The following is a 13,163-nucleotide window of genomic DNA, read 5'->3' on the forward strand; positions in this document are numbered from 1 at the left end:
ACATAGCTTTAAAGTGGTCTTCCAAAAACATCACCACACCTTTCCTCAGGTTGCAAACTGTAGCAGAAATTTACTCCAGAAGTTTGGTGCATTTTTAGCGCATGATGCCGCAGCCTAGGTCAGACCACCTTTTTATTAAACCACTCCCCATTTTTGGAATGCATCTGAAAAGTGTATAAAACTCATAATGTGTACAGGATCTGCTACATATACTGAGGTCAAGGGGTAGCAAAATCAGCCACAGAAAATATGTAGCAGATCCTGTACGTGTGAACCTACCCTAAATATGGCACCAATTTGGCCCCCTTGCAATAGTAAATCTGGCCTATTGTGGCTGTAACCTGGAGTCCTGTGGTAAAAGTGATAGACAATTCTAGCTCTTCCATGATGTCCTCCTACCTGTGCTGCCCATCAGATGGATGTAGCAGGGTCCTTGAAGGCCACTTACACTTCTCTCTTCTTTGCTGGAAGTTTTCTTTCTCTTTTAGGTCATTCAGGCCCAGATATTTAGCAGGAATGTAATAACCTTTTCTTTCTCTGTACCTTAGTTGTACTGGGCGGCTCCTGGACATCGTTTCCACTGTTCTGGTCTCCGCTCGGCTCTCTTCCATCTTCTCCTTTCTCCACTAAATTATTTTTTCTTTGTTTACTTCATTTTATGACAATGGAAAAAGACGATAAAGTCACTAGGAAACTACAGCAATGGGCAATGGGCTCTGACATCTGCTAAACTCTAGTGAGCAAATGAGAGATTTTTCTGTTCATCTGGCTACGTATCATGGCTGTTATGATGATGTCACCAGCTGCCCTACTGTGATGTCAGCAGCCAATGTTCTAATGGTCTCTTTGTTTCATCAGCCAATCAGGTGTTATCTTACTGAGAGGTGCTTTGACATAGTTTTGTTCTACATTACACTACACTTTATACATATCTATATTTCCACATATATTAAGTAGATAGCAATATATATATATATATATATATATATATATATATATATATATATGTGTGTGTGTGTGTTTAGTATTCCACTCTGCCAATTTTAAGACCAGTATTTCCCTACCAGTGTAAGGCTAAGTTTATACTTGTTTTTTTGTCCTGCGTTTTTTGGGTTGATAAAAACGCCTGAAAAAGCGCCAGTGCAATGTCCTGCATCTGTCTTTTTTTTTTGTTGTTTTTTCATTTGTGTGGAAATTGCATTCTTGGCACCTTTTGGTTTTACTTTTTTTTTTTTTTTTTTTTTTTGGTATCCAAAATTTGTTTGGTAACAAAAAAAAAAAAAAAAAAAAAAAAAGGATGCAGTAGTGATGGCAAAAAATGTATTTAATGAAATCTAAATTTTGTATAACTAAATTTTAATTAATGTTTAATAAAGTGTGTGTGTTTCACTTTTTTTCTCTATTTTTTAAATTTTTTAGGTAGTACTACTACTCCTAGCATGGAACAGAGTGTTCCATGATGGGAGCAGTAATTCCTGTAGTAATAGACATATCGCCCCAGGTCTCAGTCCTGACACCCGATGCGATCGTCCATTATATAGCAGAGATGCAGCTCTACACAGCACTAACATCTCTGCTCTGTACTCCGGCCAGTGATGGGAATAGAACATCACTCATTCATATTTCCCACCCAGAGTGGTGATTGGCCGGATGGTTGCAGTCAATCACAGCTCTGAGGGAAATATCAATGATTGAGTGGCCGGAGTACAGAGCAGACATGCGAGTGCTATATACAGCCGCTCCATCTCTGCAATAGACAAGACGATCACATCAGGTGCCAGTAGTGACATCCACTGTGATGTGTCCTTAACTGCAAGTACTACTACTCCCAACATGGAGCAGACTCTGCTCCATGCTGGAAGCTGTAGTACCTGCATTAATACACAGATCGCAGCGAGTGTAACTTCTGACACTCACTACGATCTGGCTATTAATGCAGATACTACATCTCCCAGCAGTGAGCAGAGTGTGCTCCATGTTGGGAGTAGTAGTACCTGCAGGTAAGGAAAGATCACAGCGGGTATCACTCCTCCTGACACCCGCTGTGATCCTCCTGTATAATGTATAGATGCAGCGGCCGTACATATACCCATATTCCTATTTCCCACAGAGAGCTGTGATTGGCTGGAACCATCTGGCCAATCACAGCTCTCTGCTGGAAATATGAATAGGTGTATATATACGGCAGTGTAGGGGACCATAGAAGAGCGGCCGCTGCATCTAGTAATTATACAGGAGGATCACAACAGGCAATCTGTCAATTAGTACAGGTACTAACTGGAACAGTGTTTTCTATGCTGGGAGTAGTAGTACTACCTAAAAAATGTAAAAAAAAGAAAAAAGAAAAAAAAGTGAAAAACACATAGGGGGAGATTTATCAAAACCTGTCCAGAGGAAAATCTGCTGAGTTGCCCATAGCAACCAATCAGATTACTACTTTCAGTTTTCAGAAGCCTTGTTAAAAATGAAAGAAGCGATCTGATTTGTTGCTATGGGCAACTCAGCAACTTTTCCTCTCAAAACCTGTCCAGAGGAAAATGTTATTATAAAAAAGATACATTTCGTTAGATACAATTTTTTCCTTCACTATTGTATCTTTTTTATTTTTTTTAATGGTACCCATGAAATTTTATTAAAAAAGGTATCTCCATCACTTTTTTGGATCGCTAAAGTCCAAAAAAGAATGAAAACCGCATGAAAAAACGCCAAAGTTTTTCTTGGAAATTTTATTCACTCCCTTAGACTTCAATGGGAGAAAAACGCCATGATTTTGACAAAAAAAAAATGCCAGTGGCTCAACATGCTGCGATTACCAACGATCTGAAAAACGCCAAAAGTGAGTGGAAAAAACGCCAAAAGTATAAAAAAAACGCTAAAGTAAAAAATGCCAAGTGGAATAAGAATTTTGCGATTTCTCATTGATTTACAGCTGACATCTGGCCGCAGCATTTTTTAGCCGAAAAAACGCCATGCGGCAGAATTTGAGTTTTTCTTGGTGTTTTTGCCCAAAAAAAACAAGTGGAATTCCAACCCATCTCCAGCTTTTGCAAAACTGCAGCTCCCAACATGCCCAGACAGCCTTCTGTTGTTTGTGCGCCCTGAAAGTTGTAGTTTACAACAGCTGAAGACACACTGGTTGGGAAACACTGTCCTAGACTGTAGATATTTGGTGTAATGGGAGCGCTCACATCTGTGCCAACACTGCCCAAACCTGTACGCAATCTGTAATCACCTTACATTATCAGACCAGGGCACAGAGAGAAGTGGCGTCTTCTTCATACATTTGGGGGGCACTCAGGACAGGCGCTCGACTGGTCGTTAAGCTGTTTCTAGGATGGCAGTTAAAATGGCTGCTGCAGCATAACAGTTGTCATAGCAACTGCTCCTAGCTGGACTGTACTACTACAGGAACATATAAACTGCCCCAAAAACACAGTAAAAATGATAAAGATGGTAGCTATATGATTGAAACAAAGATGGGAAAGTGCTTTGTCTTCTTGCTCTCATTTCTTTTAATATCATCCATTTCGCTGCCGTTGACCTGCTAGTTTATTTTACCCACCAGTCAATGGTTCAGTCCAGGCTTTTATTTTCGCTTGGTAAGACTTTGCTGATTGGTTAATTTTACCTCTATACTGAAATGTAATTAACCTCTTAAGAATAGGGTCACACAGACAGGGCCGCCATCAGGGGGGTACAGTAAGGGGCCCGGACCCTCAGGGGGGCCACTTGGCCCCAACACTCTTTCTTGCGAGGAGGGCAGCACACTGTCACTTTAAAATGGCAGGGGTTGCAGTTGGTATGAGACATGCCTGTGCGCGGCTCTCAGTTACCAGCAGGGCCTGCTAGTAGCAGCTGGCCAGTGACGTCGGCTCACGTGTCCCTCCTCTTCCTGCCCAGTTCTGCAATAGAGGAGCGGAGCAGCAAGCTACACTGCACACAGGTACTTACTTGTATGGGGGCTGTGTGTGTGTGTGTATATATATATATATATATATATATATATATATATAAAGGGGCAGTGTGTGTATATAGAAGCTGTGTATGTGTGTATGATGGCCATGTGTGTATAAAGGGGCAGTGTGTGTATATAGAAGCTGTGTATGTGTGTATGATGGCCATGTGTGTATAAAGTATAAAGGGGCAGTGTGTGTATATAGAAGCTGTGTATGTGTGTATGATGGCCATGTGTGTATAAAGGGGCAGTGTGTGTATATAGAAGCTGTGTATGTGTGTATGATGGCCATGTGTGTATAAAGGGGCAGTGTGTGTGTGTATAGAAGCTGTGTATGTGTATGATGGCCATGTGTGTATAAAGTATAAAGGGGCAGTGTGTGTATATAGAAGCTGTGTATGTGTGTATGATGGCTATGTGTGTATAAAGGGGCAGTGTGTGTATATAGAAGCTGTGTATGTGTGTATGATGGCCATGTGTGTATAAAGGGGCAGTGTGTATATATAGAAGCTGTGTATGTGTATGATGGCCATGTGTGTGTATAAAGAGGCAGTGTATATATTTATGAAGGATGTGAGTGTATATACAGTGGTAGTGTATGTGTATATAGAGGCATTGTATATATTTATGATGGCTGTATGTGTATATACAGTGGCAGTGTATGTGTATATAGTGGCTGTATATGTGTGTATGATGGCAGTGTGTGTCTCTATAGTGGCAGTGTATATGCATATATAAGCTGTGTATGTGTATGATGGCCATGTGTGTATAAACGGGCAGTGAGTGTATATAGAGGCAGTGTATATATGTATGATGGATGTGTGTGTATATACAGTGGCAGTGTATGTGTATATAGTGGCTGTATATATGTGTATGATGGCCATGTGTGTATAAAGGGGCAGTGAGTGTATATAGAGGCAGTGTATATATTTATGATGGATGTGTGTGTATATACAGTAGCTGTGTATGTGTATATAGAGGCTGTATATGTGTGTATGATGGCAGTGTGTGTATATACAGTGGCAGTGTATATGCATATAGAAGCTGTGTATGTGTATGATGGCCATGTGTGTATAAAGGGGCAGTGAGTGTATATAGAGGCAGTGTATATATTTATGATGGATGTGAGTGTATATACAGTAGCTGTGTATGTGTATATAGAGGCAGTGTATATATTTATGATGGATGTGTGTAGAGCTGAGCGGTATGACCAAATATGTGTATCACGGTATTTTTGTAAAGTATGGCGGTTCCACGATATATAATGGTATTTCTTTCACCCCCACCCCACCACAAATCATGTGACCCGCAAGCACTCCTTTGCTCCCCCGCCCCCCAAATCATGTTACCTGCCAGCGCTGTTCTACTCCCCCCCAATTAATTATCAGCCCAGCGGGGTACTACTCACATATGTCACCCGCAAGCACTGCCCTCCTCCTCTTTGTTGGGGGCCGCCGGCGATGGAACTCTATACTGCACGTCAGTGGTCTCTAATAGCCAAAGGCTGTCCGGGCATACTGGGAGTTGTAGTTTTGCAACAGCTGGAGGTCCGCAGGTTTGAGACAACTGCTATACGCTGTATCCCTATGCCCGGGCTGCAAAAGATAAGCCAGCTTCTTACATGACAGTGGGCTCAGCTTATCACTGGCCGGGGCGGGACATCGCTCCAGCCGGTGATAGGCTGACGGCTGTCTGACGTTCCATTCCCCAGCGTAAAGCAGACGTAGGTAAGTTAAAGTTTATTTTCTTTATCTTTTGCAGCCCGGGCATAGGGATACAGCATACAGCAGTGGTCTCAAACCTGCGGTGCTCCAGCTGTTGCAAAACTACAACTCCCAGCATGCCTGGACACCGTTGGCTGTCCAGGCATACTGAAAGTTGTAGTTTTGCATCATCTGGAGGTCCGCAGGTTGGAGACCACTGGCGTACAGTAAGTTCCAGCGCCGGCAGCCCCCAACGAAGAGGAGGAGGGCAGTTCTTGCAGGATACATATGAGTAGGACCCCGCTGGGCTGATAATGGGGGGGGGGGGGGAGCAGAACAGCGCTGGCGGGTAACATGATTTGGTGGGGGGGAACAGAACAGCGCTCGCAGGTCACATGATTTGGTGGGGGGAGCAGAACAGCGCTCGCAGGTCACATGATTTGGTGGGGGGGAGCAGAACAGCGCTGGCGGGACACATGATTTGGTGGGGGGAGCAGAACAGTGCTGGCGGGTCACGTATGATTAGTTCCCCGATGTGGGGACAGCACTGCGCTGGGCTGATTATTCATTCCCAAGGGGGAGGTGGAGGGGCCATACCGGTATTGCGGTATGGGGGAAAATTCATATCGTGCAGCCCAAAAATTTCGGTATTCTGTATGAACCGGTATACCGCCCAGCCCTAGATGTGTGTGTGTATATACAGTGGCAATGTATGTGTATATAGTGGCTGTATATGTGTGTATGATGGCAGTGTGTGTCTATATAGTGGCAGTGTATATGCATATAGAAGCTGTGTATGTGTATGATGGCCATGTGTGTATAAAGGGGCAGTGTGTGTATATAGAGGCAGTGTATATATTTTTGATGGATGTGTGTGTATATACAGTGGCAGTGTATGTGTATATAGTGGCTGTATAGGTGTGTATGATGGCAGTGTGTGTCTATATAGTGGCAGTGTTTGTGTATATAGAAGCTGTGTATGTGTATGATGGCCATGTGTATATAAAGGAGCAGTGTATGTGTATATAGTGGCTGTATATGTGTGTATGATGACAGTGTGTGTATATATAGTGGCAGTGTATATATTTATGATGGATGTGAGTGTATATACAGTGGCAGTGTATATGGTGGCTGTATATGTGTGTATGATGGCAGTGTGTGTATATATAGTGGCAGTGTATATATTTATGATGGATGTGAGTGTATATACAGTGGCAGTGTATATAGTGGCTGTATATGTGTGTATGATGGCAGTGTGTGTATATACAGTGGCAGTGTATGTGTATACAGAGGCAGTGTATATATTTATGATGGCTTGTATATACGGTGACAGTGTATGTGTATATAGTGGTTGTATATGTGTGTATGATGGCAGTGTGTGTATATATAGTGGCAGTGTATATGCATATAGAAGCTGTGTATGTGTATGATGGCGATGTGTATATAAAGGGGCAGTGTGTGTATATAGAGGCAGTGTATATATTTATGATGGCTGTGTGTGTATATACGGTGGCAGCGTATGTGTATATAGTGGATGTATATGTATGTATGATGGCAGTGTGTGTCTATATAGTGGCAGTGTATATGCATATAGAAGCTGTGTATGTGTATGATGGCCATGTGTATATAAAGGGGCAGTGTGTGTATATAGAGGCAGTGTATATATTTATGATGGATGTGTGTGTATATACAGTGGCAGTGTGTGTATATAGTGGCTGTATATGTGTGTATGATGGCAGTGTGTGTCTATATAGTGGCAGTGTATATGCATATAGAAGCTGTGTATGATGACCACGTGTGTATAAAGGGGCAGTGTATGTGTATATAGAGGCAGTGTATATATTTATGATGGCTGTGTGTGTATATACAGTGGCAGTGTATGTGTATATAGTGGCTGTATATGTGTGTATGATGGCAGTGTGTGTCTATATAGTGGCAGTGTATATGCATATAGAAGCTGTGTATGTGTATGATGGCCATGTGTGTATAAAGGGGCAGTGTGTGTATATAGAGGCAGTGTATATATTTTTGATGGATGTGTGTGTATATACAGTGGCAGTGTATGTGTATATAGTGGCTGTATAGGTGTGTATGATGGCAGTGTGTGTCTATATAGTGGCAGTGTTTGTGTATATAGAAGCTGTGTATGTGTATGATGGCCATGTGTATATAAAGGAGCAGTGTATGTGTATATAGTGGCTGTATATGTGTGTATGATGACAGTGTGTGTATATATAGTGGCAGTGTATATATTTATGATGGATGTGAGTGTATATACAGTGGCAGTGTATATGGTGGCTGTATATGTGTGTATGATGGCAGTGTGTGTATATATAGTGGCAGTGTATATATTTATGATGGATGTGAGTGTATATACAGTGGCAGTGTATATAGTGGCTGTATATGTGTGTATGATGGCAGTGTGTGTATATACAGTGGCAGTGTATGTGTATACAGAGGCAGTGTATATATTTATGATGGCTTGTATATACGGTGACAGTGTATGTGTATATAGTGGTTGTATATGTGTGTATGATGGCAGTGTGTGTATATATAGTGGCAGTGTATATGCATATAGAAGCTGTGTATGTGTATGATGGCGATGTGTATATAAAGGGGCAGTGTGTGTATATAGAGGCAGTGTATATATTTATGATGGCTGTGTGTGTATATACGGTGGCAGCGTATGTGTATATAGTGGATGTATATGTATGTATGATGGCAGTGTGTGTCTATATAGTGGCAGTGTATATGCATATAGAAGCTGTGTATGTGTATGATGGCCATGTGTATATAAAGGGGCAGTGTGTGTATATAGAGGCAGTGTATATATTTATGATGGCTGTGTGTGTATATACGGTGGCAGTGTATGTGTATATAGTGGATGTATATGTATGTATGATGGCAGTGTGTGTCTATATAGTGGCAGTGTATATGCATATAGAAGCTGTGTATGTGTATGATGGCCATGTGTATATAAAGGGGCAGTGTGTGTATATAGAGGCAGTGTATATATTTATGATGGCTGTGTGTGTATATACGGTGGCAGTGTATGTGTATATAGTGGCTGTATATGTGTGTATGATGGCAGTGAGTGTCTATATAGTGGCAGTGTATATGCATATAGTACCTGTGTATGTGTATGATGGCCATGTGTCCATAGAGGGACAGTGAGTGTATATAGAGGCAGTGTATATATTAATGATGGCTGTGTGTGTATATACAGTGGCAGTGTATGTGTATATAGTGGCTGTATATGTGTGTATGATGGCAGTGTGTGTATATACAGTGGCAGTTCATGTGTATATAGAGGCAGTGTATATATTTATGATGGCTGTATGTGTATATACAGTGGCAGTGTACATAGTGGCTGTATATGTGTGTATGATGGCAGTGTGTGTATATATAGGGGCAGTGTATATGCATATAGAAGCTGTGTATGTGTATGATGGCCATGTGTGTATAAAGGGGCAGTGTGTGTATATAGAGGCAGTGTATATATTTATGATGGATGTGTGTGTATATACAGTGGCAGTGTATATAGTGGCTGTATATGTGTGTATGATGGCAGTGTGTGTATATATAGGGGCAGTGTATATGCTTATAGAAGCTGTGTATGTGTATGATGGCCATGTGTGTATAAAGGGTCAATGAATGTATATAGAGGCAGTGTATATATTTATGATGGATGTGTGTGTATATACAGTAGCTGTGTATGTGTATATAGAGGCATTGTATATATTTATGATGGCTGTATGTGTATATACAGTGGCAGTGTATGTGTATATAGTGGCTGTATATGTGTGTATGATGGCAGTGTGTGTATATATAGTGGCTGTGTATGTGTATATAGTGGCTGTATATGTGTGTATGATGGCAGTGTGTGTGTATATACAGTGGCAGTGTATATGCATATAGAAGCTGTGTATGTGTGTGATGGCCATGTGTGTATAAAGGGGCAGTGTGTGTATATAGAGGCAGTGTATATATTTATGATGGCTGTGTGTGTATATACAGTGGCAGTGTATGTGTATGCAGAGGCAGTGTATATATTTATGATGGCTGTATGTGTATATACAGTGGCAGTGTATGTGTATATAGTGGCTGTATATGTGTGTATGATGGCTGTATGTGTATATATAGTGGCAGTGTATGTGTATATAGAAGCTGTGTATTGGAGGGGCAAGCTGTGCATAACTAGCTTGCCCCCTGACTGGTGAGCAGTAAGAGGTTAAGAAATATACAGGCAAGGTTTTTAGCCCCCTCCCCCGCCTGTAAAACTTGCAAATGGCTACAGTGGTATGTCCCATGGGTGGGGGGGGAAGGAGTGCACCAATCAGGGGTTTAATAGTTTCCCGGGCTTTCAGAGGCCCTCCCCTGGGTATTTATAGCTGTGGTGCCTCCCTTCCCCCCTCAATCTGCCCAGGACCCGGAGTTTTGTCTGCCGGTTGGTATGTATCTGCCCCTTATATTATGGCCCGGATGGAGCAGGAGGGTGAGGGTTGGCATGCTCGCTTGTGGCTGAGCTGGCCTCCCCTCCTGTTGCACCCTGGCGTTAGGTTCGGGAGGCTGGCGGACCTCTCGCCCTCTCACAGTCCCGCTCTCCTTTGCCCCCCCCCCCGTCCGCCCGTCCTGCCCGTTCCTTTACTCCTCTTCCCTGCCCCGTTCCTTTAATTCCCTTCCCGTACCTTTAATCCTTTTCCTTGCCCGTTCCTCCAATCCACTTCTCTGCCCCTGGCCCGAGCCCCTTTGCCAGGCGTGCTCCTTATGTGCGCGCTTTGCCTCCTTCCCCGTTGCTGTCCCCTCCGTCTGCGGTGGCGGCCCCTGGGTTGCTGCGGCTGTTTTGTGTAGCCTTGCGCAAATGGACGTTTATTAACGTCCATTTGCGTGTTCCCAGCTATAATGCGCGCTCACAAGGCGAGCGCGCATCATAGCTGTCGGGTCCCAGTTGCTATTAGCAACCAGGACCCGTGCTAATGCCGGACATCGCCGATCGGGCAGATGTCCGGCATTACCTTTTTGGATGCGGCGATCAAAGTTGATCGCCGCATCTGAATGTATGTATAGGCGTCCCGGCTGCTCAGTCGGGCTGATCGGGACCATCGCGATTAAATCGCGATGTCCCGATCAGCTGGAACGCAGCAGGAGGGTCACTCACCTGCCTCCTGCGCGTCCGCTCGTGGATTGATTGCTCCAAGCCTGAAATTCAGGCTTGAGCAATCAATCTCTGACAACCCAGATCATTGCCATGTTAATACATGGCAAGTGATCTGTGTGTGCAGTGTTGTGGCTCCCTATGGAGCTATAGCATTGCGCACAAAAAAAAAAAAAAAAAAAAAAAATTTAACCCTTGCCATGATAAATGTTTGGATCACTCCTCCCCCCCCCTTTTTCCCCCATACATAAAAACATGAATTAAAATATAAATACATAACTAATAAAAATTAAATAAATAAATAAAATAAAAACTGTATTACATCAAGCATGTATATGGTATCGCTGCGTGCGTACATGTCCGTACTATCTAAATATGTCTTCGATTGCAGCATTCCTTCAATGGCGTATGCGCAAAAAAAAAAAAAAAAAAAAAAAAAAACAATTTACTTAATTAATTATTTTAAAAAATAAATAATTAAATAAATAAAAAAATAAAAAAATACAAAAAATAAAAAAAAAAATAAAAAAAGAAAAGAAAAATTACAATAAAAAAAAAAAATAAATAAAAGTACAAACTGTGTAGATTTCAATACACAGGCACATGTGGTATTGCCACGTGCGTCAATGTCCGCACTATCAAGTTATATATCCTCATTTGATCCGCGTGTAAGCGCGAATTAAAAATTAAATATATAAATTCTACAGTCCCATATAGCGTATTTTGGTCGCTTTTTTCATACCTATAAAAAAAAAAAAAAAAAAAAAAATAATAAAATATATATATATATATATATATATATATATATATATATATTGATATCGCAACTCTGTTTGACACGACAATTGTATCGCTGTAAACTTCGGATCACGGCGCATGGTTCAGGCAGCCACTGCACCCCAAACCCTCTCCGCTGCTGTCCCTCTTCCTGAGTTCTCTGCTGCTGGTTTCCCGGCGCCATTCCGGGCGGCGGCAGAGTACCTGCAACCAGGTGGTCTCCAGCGTGCCTTGTTCAACGCCTGCGGTGGTGAAGTGGTTCCTCCTGCTTTTGTGCCTTCTCCATCTTCTGGACTTAGTGAGTGTGCTGTTGCGGGGGGGCAGGGGGGGGCTCTATTTTCGTGCCTGCCCTTGGTGCTTTGGCAGGCCAGTTGTCTTCAACTGGCTAGCTGGGTTGGTTCCCTCTCCTTCCCCGGTTAGTGTGCTTATGGCTGTTCTGGTAGTTTCCACCTTTTGTTCCTGTGGGTTTGTTGGGTTTGGGTCTCGGATATAGGTGTATGTCTATGTTGGTCTCTGGTTGTGAGTTGGGTACGTCTCTTCTTGACAGGGTGCTTTGGTGTGGTATCAATTTCTGCGGTGCACGCTTAGGTGAGTGGTCTTTTGGCCTTACGCTCTGGATGACCGGGTTTTGTGGATTTAGCTCCTGAGGCTTGTTCCTTATTTTGAATCGGTGGCACCCAGTTACGGTTTTGTTTCTTTTGGTTTTCTCCCCCTTTGTTTGGTGTTTCTCTCCGTCACTAGTTGTAGTCCCTCTCCGCTGCTCTGTTTGTCCTAGTGTATTGTCTGATGTTTTCTCCTGTTTTGCTCCCGATCTTTGGTAGGCATGGGACTCCTGTATGTCGTGCTGGGTGCTTTAGCTGATGTGGCGGTGGGTAGGTTTCGCTTTGAGTCTCAGTTTGTCTTTCCTCGTGGTTTCTTTTGTTTGTGGTGGTTTTCCGGAGGGGGATACTCCTGTGCTCTACGCTTGTTGGGGTGTGGTTTGTTGCAGTCTTCCGCATGCCGCGTTGGCGTTGGTCTGCAGTTTTCCTGTGGACGGGGAGTGATTGCGTTTTCTCTGCTTTGGTTTCCTCGGGGCTCGCTAGGTGCCCCTGTTCCGGTCCTTGCTGGTTTACTGTAAGTTCCGCATGGAATATGGTTCTGGGCGGAGTTTTTTCCTGCAGGTTGTCTTTGGCCGCCGAGGGTGTCTGGTATTTGGGCCCCCGCATATGTGCCCCTGGTACGCTTTGGGCTGACATTTCGGTTGGTTGGGGTTTTTTCAAGGGTCATGCGGTGGCCTGGCCTGCTTTCAGTTCCCTGCACGGGGAGCTCGCTTTGTTCTCGGATGTGGCTGGTTTGGTCGGTTGTTGGTGTGGTGTTTGGTTTTCCAGTGGTGCTGTGGGGTGGTTTACCCCTGGGTCTTGGTAGTCAGTGGGTTTCTGCCATGCTTGGGGTTTTGTTTGTGCTTCTCCCTTGGTGTTGGTTGTGGGACTTTGGTTGCTTGCTTCGGCAGCTCATGTTCTAGGCTTGTAACGTTACTGTGTGGGTTGCAAGTCCCCTGCGCTTGGTTGCGCGCTAATTTTGTGATGCTTTTCTT

The 13,163-nt window shown here is 43.2% G+C and overlaps 1 long non-coding RNA gene across 1 annotated transcript in view; it reads left to right on the forward strand.

Moving 5' to 3' along the window:
- The first annotated feature begins 2,584 nt into the window (after positions 1–2,584).
- Positions 2,585–13,163, forward strand: part of LOC130273207 (uncharacterized) — a 77,546-nt gene continuing 66,967 nt past the window's right edge. Inside the window, exon 1 of the long non-coding RNA XR_008843913.1 lies at positions 2,585–3,943. This is a non-coding gene — a long non-coding RNA (uncharacterized LOC130273207). The remainder of the gene's footprint in view (positions 3,944–13,163) is intronic.

Source organism: Hyla sarda, chromosome 5 (genome assembly GCF_029499605.1).
Source record: "Hyla sarda isolate aHylSar1 chromosome 5, aHylSar1.hap1, whole genome shotgun sequence".
NCBI classification, from domain to species: Eukaryota; Metazoa; Chordata; class Amphibia; order Anura; family Hylidae; genus Hyla; species Hyla sarda.